The sequence below is a fragment of the Perca flavescens genome, chromosome 1 (assembly GCF_004354835.1).
Source record: "Perca flavescens isolate YP-PL-M2 chromosome 1, PFLA_1.0, whole genome shotgun sequence".
Lineage (NCBI taxonomy): Eukaryota > Metazoa > Chordata > Actinopteri > Perciformes > Percidae > Perca > Perca flavescens.
The window spans coordinates 23,952,653-23,960,898 of record NC_041331.1 but is presented as its reverse complement, the minus strand read 5'-3'; the positions used below and the strand labels follow the sequence as shown (position 1 = coordinate 23,960,898).

At 37.6% G+C, this 8,246-nt stretch overlaps 1 protein-coding gene across 7 annotated transcripts in view; it reads left to right on the top strand.

The window, feature by feature from the left end:
- Positions 1–8,246, top strand: part of tead1b (TEA domain family member 1b) — a 67,220-nt gene continuing 58,974 nt past the window's right edge. For 5 of the 7 annotated variants that reach the window (XM_028591865.1, XM_028591711.1, XM_028591786.1 and 2 more), the window contains exons 1-2: positions 1–246; positions 717–852. The gene's annotated coding sequence lies outside the window, so the exon portion shown is untranslated. The other 2 variants (XM_028591547.1, XM_028591473.1) reach the window with 2 other exon arrangements.

The following is an 8,246-nucleotide window of genomic DNA, read 5'->3' as shown; positions in this document are numbered from 1 at the left end:
GGCTGCTGGGCTCGGGATGACGCCACCTCTCGCTCCGCCCCGGCGCAAACTCGCTCTTTGCGTTCATTTCATTCCTCTTCTCATTCCGAGCATTCTTCGCATCTCCGTCAGTGCGCGATTCACCTACACCTTCCTGGCTGGCCCAGAAACACCAGAATAACTTGACATAGTATTAAAAAAAATACCCCATAACATCCCATTTGTCAAAAAAGGGGACATTTTTTTATATGAGATATCAATAACGAGGTAAGTTGCAATGGTAGTTGCAGGTATCCAAACTGGTTGTAGACTTCTGTTCGTTGGGTTTTAGTTGACGTATTTGTAAATATTGGACAATTTATTAAAAATGTCGGCTTATTTAGGTGTTTACTATTTATCCCATGGCGTAAAGTAACGTTAGGTCGTCTCTTACCAAACGCTGAGATAGATGGCCGATTCTGGTCGCTGTTTGCAACAGGGTGCTCACTTTGAACACTCACTGTTGTAGCCCATGGCTTTGACATGGCAGCGAAAATCTTTGACATTTTTCACATTTTTTAAAAGAAGCCCCATCATACGCCCCTATAAAAAGCCTCAGGGGCCGTGTTGTCCTGTGTCAGATCCCCAGTAAGTCCCCGCGGGATTCGGGATGTACTAAAAAAAAAATAGACCGCAAGAATAACAATTTTTTTTGTGGACAAGATGACGGTTGAAAACGTTGCTGTTTTCCTCCGTAGTTGGCTCAGCCGGCGGGAGTTGTTGAAGATTTCACTGGAGCATTTTCGGACCACCTCGAAGAAGAAAACACGGTGGAGAGACTTGTTGCTTCAACACGTTTTGACCGTGCTTTTTTAATCGCCATCGAAGTTTTGTGTAAGTAAATTTTTTTTAATGTTTGTTAACGTTACTCCTCTCAGCAGCGTACGTGCTCCATGTTGTTAACTTAACGTTACTGTAACTGTAAAAGAAACCGAGTGAACCGGAGGGAAAGGCTTGTGTGGTGGATTAAAGCTCCTCTGTGTCTCTCCCTGAGCACCCCAAAACTAACGTTAGGCTACTACTTAAAGAAAAACAATGCAGTACATTGTATTTTTCCATAGGTTTTGCGTTACTTTGGCTGTTAAAAATAATATTAAAGTGGCCTGCTTGCCTAAACCCTTTGGATATCTATTAAGAAGGAAATAGCTTAAATTGATGCTTATATGCAGCTTTTTTGGGGATTTCCTTCATTGTTTTCCTTCTCCTTCCTCTACTTTGGGAAATGCCTGCTCAGCTAAAACTGATCTCCCCTCCAACTGTATGCCAGCTGTGTGTGTGTGTATGTGTGTGTGTGTGTGTGTGTGTGTGTGTGTCACACAAAGTTGTACTCCTTATAATGATTTCATCCCCATAGCTTTTTGTGGACTCTGGGAAATTACACAGGCTATTATGCAAAGAGAGGGATGAGAATAAGGCCAAAAGCTTTCATTAGCAACAGTAAAGTTGGCTTTCAAAGTGGGTGTACACCCTGTTGCACAAAACATTGAAGGATGTCCTCTTTGTGCCAGACTTTGGTTATTCGCCATTTGTTTTTACCCCTGACACTTTTCTGTGTATTTGCGGCTTTAAATGGCCAGATTTGGTTTGCTTTGAACAAACAGCCCAGTCAGGTCATCAGGCCACGGTTGTTTACTCAGCTCAGATATGCTGTTGTGATTCCATCAAGGTGTCAATATACTTCATTAAGTTTTTGGCTGCAGCACCTACAGCCTCCCACATCTTTTGCTTTTAATGTCAAAGCAGCTGGTTATGACCAGATGCCTTTTTCTTACAGTTAATGCTGTTAATCATTTTATGTAACTTGTTATGAGACAAAAAGATGTTGAAAAGACACAATTAAAAAAAAAAAAAAAAAATGTATTAACATGAAAAGGCTGTTAACATTTTCAGGAAACCGTCTGAATGCAGTCAGGCGTAACCCCAGACATGTCACCGTGTAAATCTGCTTGCTTGGAAGAAAACATTAGGGGTAGAAATAGATGCTTTGTTTTTAGATTATGCAACCAGTGGACCTGTTGGACTGAAGCCTGCATAACATTTGTGCAGGAATAGGATGTTGTCTTTGTTTAAATGAATGAGGCTTTACCTCTGAAACTCTGAGTTACTAAACTTCCCCTGCTTTTTGATGGAGCATAGTGCAGCATTTTAAGCATTGCCTATAGTTTGATAAAGAGACTACAACAAAGATATGTTCACAGCTATGATGACACTGAGCCTTTGTCTTTCTGTATATAAACGTTTAAAAAAAATTGGATTTAGTCTTGAGCAACATTTAACAGCACTTTTTACATTACACAGGCGATGTGTAACTTTAATACATTTTTCAGTTTTGTTGCCTTGTTGAGGTCTGAGGAAAGAACTACAGAAAGTGTAGTCTATCTGTTGTGAAGTGTGGACAGAATAATGTGCTTTTGTGTAGCACAAAGTGTTACTTCTTGGAGCCAAGTGACTCACTTCTTTACTTTGGTTGTCCATACTGTGCGAGGGTTGTCAACTTTTAGAAACTAATATTTTTGGTCAAATATTTATCCAATGTCTTTGCTAATGGGTATACACACACACACACACACACACACCAGACTCCTAGGGATGTAACGGTAAGAAAATTTAACCTCACGGTTATAGTGACCAAAATTATCACGGTTTTCGGTATTATCGCTGTATTTTTAAAGTGTGTTCAATATGTTTTTAGCACTGATAGGCATACACAAGCTGAAATAGTTTCAAAAAGTGTAATAGTGTTTATTATATTAAAAAAAATATAAGCAATAGGCTTGTAAAAACTATTGAAAACAGACTACTGAAACACCGTCCCGCTGTAGGGTGTCCAGTAAGAACTTGAACCAGAGATGTCTGACTTTGAGATCCAGGAAGATTTATTCGAATATGAAGTCAACTATGAAGTTGTATTTGACGTTACCTGTGAAGTTGGATGTGGTTCTGAAATATAAACAAATAATAACGCACATTAATAACCATCTGTCTTACTATAAACATTATTTACCAAAACTAAATGTTATAGCCACCAGCAACAAGAAACAATACTAAGAATTACAATAATTTCTCTGTAATAATTAACATAAATGTAACATATTGCTCAGCAACACAAACTGAGAATAAGCCACATCTATTACAGCACACATATCCATAATGGAGCAAACAGTGTAATACACGTTTTAATAGCTAAGCACGTGGCTCCACAGCGCTAGTCTGTTTACTGGCGATTTCACCTTACTAGCATATTGCCCTAACACAACCTGAATATAAAAGTAAAACCCATGACAGTTTAGCAAGCTACAGAATAGTTTTAACTTACTTTCTGGGCTACACACATCACTTCAACAAGTCCAAAAATGGGAAATAAATGATAAAGAAAAAGTCTGTTTACAGCTGAGCTGCTGCATCCTGTCCCCTTCTCCTGTCTGAGCGCAGTGCGCCTGCGCAGAAACTTCAGGAGACTCGGATGAAGCTGGAAACACACGGTTTCCACACTGTGATAATAAAGATATTTTAAATGAAAACGGTAATTGTTTTTGTCAACAATTTTACCGTGGTTAGCCGTTACACCGGTAATCATTACATCCCTACTCCTCACCTATACATTTTTATGTAGGCCTATTTAAATTATAGCTCTTACCATGTTTATAACAAATAATTTAGTGCAGTCTTTGCATACAGTAATGACAGAATATGGTGATGTTTACTTATGACACTTATGGGGAGATATACTTAGTATAGTGTAGATAATGAAGACCGCTATCTGGAACATCACACCTGGACTGACAACGAAAATACACAAAAACACTAAAACTATCAGTGACACTAAAATCTCAGAATAACACTAAATAAAACTGTTCCTTTAGCCTTTTGGATAACCACAAATGGTTCCTGACTGTTTATAATTTAAGCACATTAAGAAATACAGTCTGCGTGTGAGAGTCCTAACTTGCTGTTGGAGAGAAGCACCTGTGTAGTCCGTGCTCCATGCAACAGGTGCTTTAGAGCACTGATGTATTTATTTTCCCAGGATGGCATCTCATTTTAATTCCACTAAAATTAGTTTGAAATTGACTATTTTTTTTAAAAGATTTTTTTTGGGGCATTTAAACCTTTTAATGGAAAGAACAGATAGATATGAAAGGGGAGAGAGAGGGGGATGACATGCTGGAAATCGTCAAGGTACACACCTCCATATATGTGCGCCCGCTCTACCAACCGAGCTAACCCGGCCACATAATTGACTATTTTTGAGTCTTACTGGAGTTCTGAACTGACTGTCAAACTGCATAATAAAGTAACGTTCTGTGGCATTCATTGTTTGTGTTTGTTAATGTTTCACAAAGAGTTTAACCTGAGCCAGACCGACAACAAAGATAGAATTAATATCACATCCATACAGGGATAGTAGCATACAGCTGTTAAAACATAATAAAATATATGACACACTGGTATGGGATCGGTACTCGGTATCGGCCGATACGCAAGTTCAGGTATCGGAATCGGTATCGGGAAGCAAAAAAATAGTATCGGGCCATCTCTAATTCTCTACAAAAGTCTTTAAATCAAAATGGTCACAAATTTAATTTGAGGTAATTGCTATCAGGTTAATAAAAGTTTAACACACTGTAATGTTGAACAGCAGTTTTTCTGCACGAGAATGCAGTTATAACTTTAAGCAGTCGTTTGTGGTTTCTAGTGTTTGTCTGCACAGATGAGGAAACGTCTTTATTTCTCTGTCTTGGTATTTGGTTTGTGGGTTGCACCTTTGTTAACACTTAAGTTAGTTGTTATATGTGTTATGTCAACAGTTAATAGCTTTGGTAGTTCTCTGTTTTTACATTGTTTCTGGATAGTACTCTATACCATACATGCATGAACAGGATATTGATTTTAGAAATAAAGGCTTCACTTGACTGAAAATACAAAAGTACGTGCAACAAGGCATGTTTGCTATTTGCAGTAAAAGGCCTGTGAAATTCCTCTTGGGAATGTGAACACATTATGTGTCCCACATTTTAATTGAAATAATAATACATCATTTTTTTTTTTTGTTATGAAAATTCCTGGCTAGAAAATGATCTGTGATCTGTAATTGAATCTGGACACAGTCATTATTTGTGTAATTAGATGTGATGTGTGGCATGGGTAGAATCACATCAAAACATCAGTGTTCTCCGCGGTCAAAGCACGCTTTAAAAAGGGGACACTCCTGCAGGCTTCCAGACTGTGTGTGCCCTGAGGTAAACCCTGGTCTAGAAAGGGAATTTTAGAGTATGCACTGCTGCTCAGCAGTTTGAGCAGGGCCCACTGAGGCCAGCGGAGAGTGCCACCAAAAAGGAAAAGCTGGCTCAACGCCACTGACGTCATCTTAGTAAATCTGCTTCAGTACTGCAGCCATAAAATGACTGCCAGCTACCGAATGCACTTTGGCCCTGTCAACCACCTTAGTGAGTGCAACACTGTTTTTTTTTTTCTCGTTGTGCATACTTATGGAAGACAGGCTGTGTTTAAGTCTACTCCCATTTTGCTCCAGTTGTAACAGACTTTGCCTAATCATTCAAAAGGAACAAGTCATGTTTGAGCCTTTCTAGTTGTACATAAAGCACCAAATGATTGAGCTTCTATGACCCTTTGAAGGCTTACCACTTTAATATTACAGCCTTATAATTTTTACCATATGGCGGTCTCCTTTATTTTGGGAAAAAGACATTTGGACAGCGTAATGTCTTAACCGCTCATAATTGATGTTTAGTTCTTTCAGAAGTTATTAAGTTGCTAGGACATGTATTTTTTCTATCTATTCCTATTTGGAATTAAAAGACTAATACATGAGCTTCCTCATGATCACACAGAGATGAAAAGCAATATGTACTCCATGAATCATTAGATGAGTCAGTTTCTGTAACCACTATACACATTTTGAGTTCTTAACCACAATGCAGCAGGAAATCTCGGCTTCAACAACTTCCTTTCTCAGTGTTGGCCATAGGAGCAGTAGTGGTGTTCAGCTTTCCACTAGTGAAAGGAAGCCCATAGAACAAAGGCACACAGTCACTTCATTTACTGAAACTGTGTATAATTTGTGGCTTGTATTCAAATGTGGGTTATTCAGTCTCTCTGGCACCGTATTCCGTTGCTTGTAATAAATTTCCACAAGACCTTTCATCAATGGTCGCTGTATTGTTATCATGGCTGACACAGATCAGGCAGGCTCTCTCTCTGCCCTAAAGGTGCCCTGGATTCAGTGGAGGCACAGATAGACTGGAGGGTAAGCTCCCAACATTAATATGCAGGCTGTACTCAGTAAATTAGTTTGGAATCCAAGCCGAGACACAGCAATGGAGAGCTGTATCCAAACTTTTTTTTCTCTCTGTTTAATAGACCCAAATAGTATAAATTTCCAACAAGGAGTCTTGTTGGTTTATAATTACATCACCAACAAAGGTTAGCTGTGCTGTCAACAAACAAACACTACATCCTTCAATATCCCTTTTCTTTTCATTTTTTACAGCGTATTTCATCAAATTAAAAGATACGTTGCAGATATTCTTTATTTTAGTTATTGTCAACAAAAAGCATGAAGAGAACAAAACCAAAGGTGCGTCAGTCCATCTCAATTTCCTGTCTGTGGCCCTCAGTCCATTTGTTCCTACTAAAGACATAAAGCTTCAGGTCACAAATATATATTTTATTTTATATTTTTTAAGGCTAAATAGTTTTCTAAAACACCTTGGCACTGTAGTTTTTAGGAAACGTTCCCTAAACAGGCGCAAGTAGAGAATTTGTTGGGGACTATTTTCAGCTGCGGATTAATACACATTTGGTGCTCGTTTTATATATATATATATATATATATATATTTAAGTCAGCAGAATGGTGTATGTGAGATTTACAGTGCCCATGTTCATAGTAATAAAGGTCATAAATGTCACGCAGTGCAATGGCGAGGCTCATTTATGTTTTTAATAGTTATAGTAACAGTAGAGTTTTATGGCACAGAGGGATACGTTGTATTAGGCTTAGCTACATAGACAACCTTTGTTGTCTGTGTTACAATTAGTTTGTTGTTGGGTTTTTTTTTTTCATGGGATTTGTTGACGATAAGAAAAATCTAGAAAATTGCCAAATTTATTCTCACTGAATGGTATCTTAATGCTATGGTTTCAAGATTCCATATGTTCAGATGTTTCGATGGTTTTTCAACCAGTTTTTGGTTGCTGATGGACGAATATTCACGAAAACAGTGATTCAATTTTTTGTTTAGTGTTGGCTACACGTAGCATTTTAGTATAATGTCTTACTTAACCCTATGGGGCCAACGATGTAGTATACGACAATAAATGATACCTTTTATCTAATTTTCAATATCTCTAGATCAATGCAGTGTAGACACTTACTTGTTTTTGCATCCAGGAGCTAAAATCTGCGGCATTTCAGCAAGGTCTCTTTTGCAATTGTAGGCCCTCCAGAAGCTTTGTAATCCAACTGAAACTGCAGTGTATTTTTGTAACATTTGTACAATAAATCCACAGTAGGGCTGGGCGATATATCGATATTATATCGATATCGTGATATGAGACTAGATATCGTCTTAGATTTTGGATATCGTAATATCGTGATATGACCATAAGTGTCTTTTCCTGGTTTTAAAGGCTGCATTACAGTAAAGTGATGTCATTTTCTGAACTTATCGGACTGTTGTAACTGTTCTATTATTTGCCTTTACCCACTTAGTCATTATATCCAAATTACTGATGATTATTTATCAAAAATCTAAGTGTGAAGATATTTTGTATAGATATATATAACCTGTTTATTATTTATTCATTTGATTTTGCAACTGTTCACTGAAATAGTCGGTTTCTATGAAACTACTTGTGACATGTTATATTTGGCTTTGACTTTGACTGAACTACTCTCACTTTGTGGAAAAGAAATATCGGGATATATATCGTATATCGATATTCAGCCAAAATATATCGGGATATGACTTTTGGTCCATATCGCCCAGCCCTAATCCACAGTGATGAAATTATATATGATATTCTGCAAAACAAGATATCTCTGCGTCGCTTCATGGTAGCATCTTACTTTCTTGGAACTGCAAAGCTGAAAAATGCTATAACGGTTTAAATAATGTGTAGATTAAATAGTTAGTTAGTTTTATTGTGTTTTTACATATTTTATGTGACTTATTGTCAGTATAGTTTTTTATTTGTGTAAGTGAG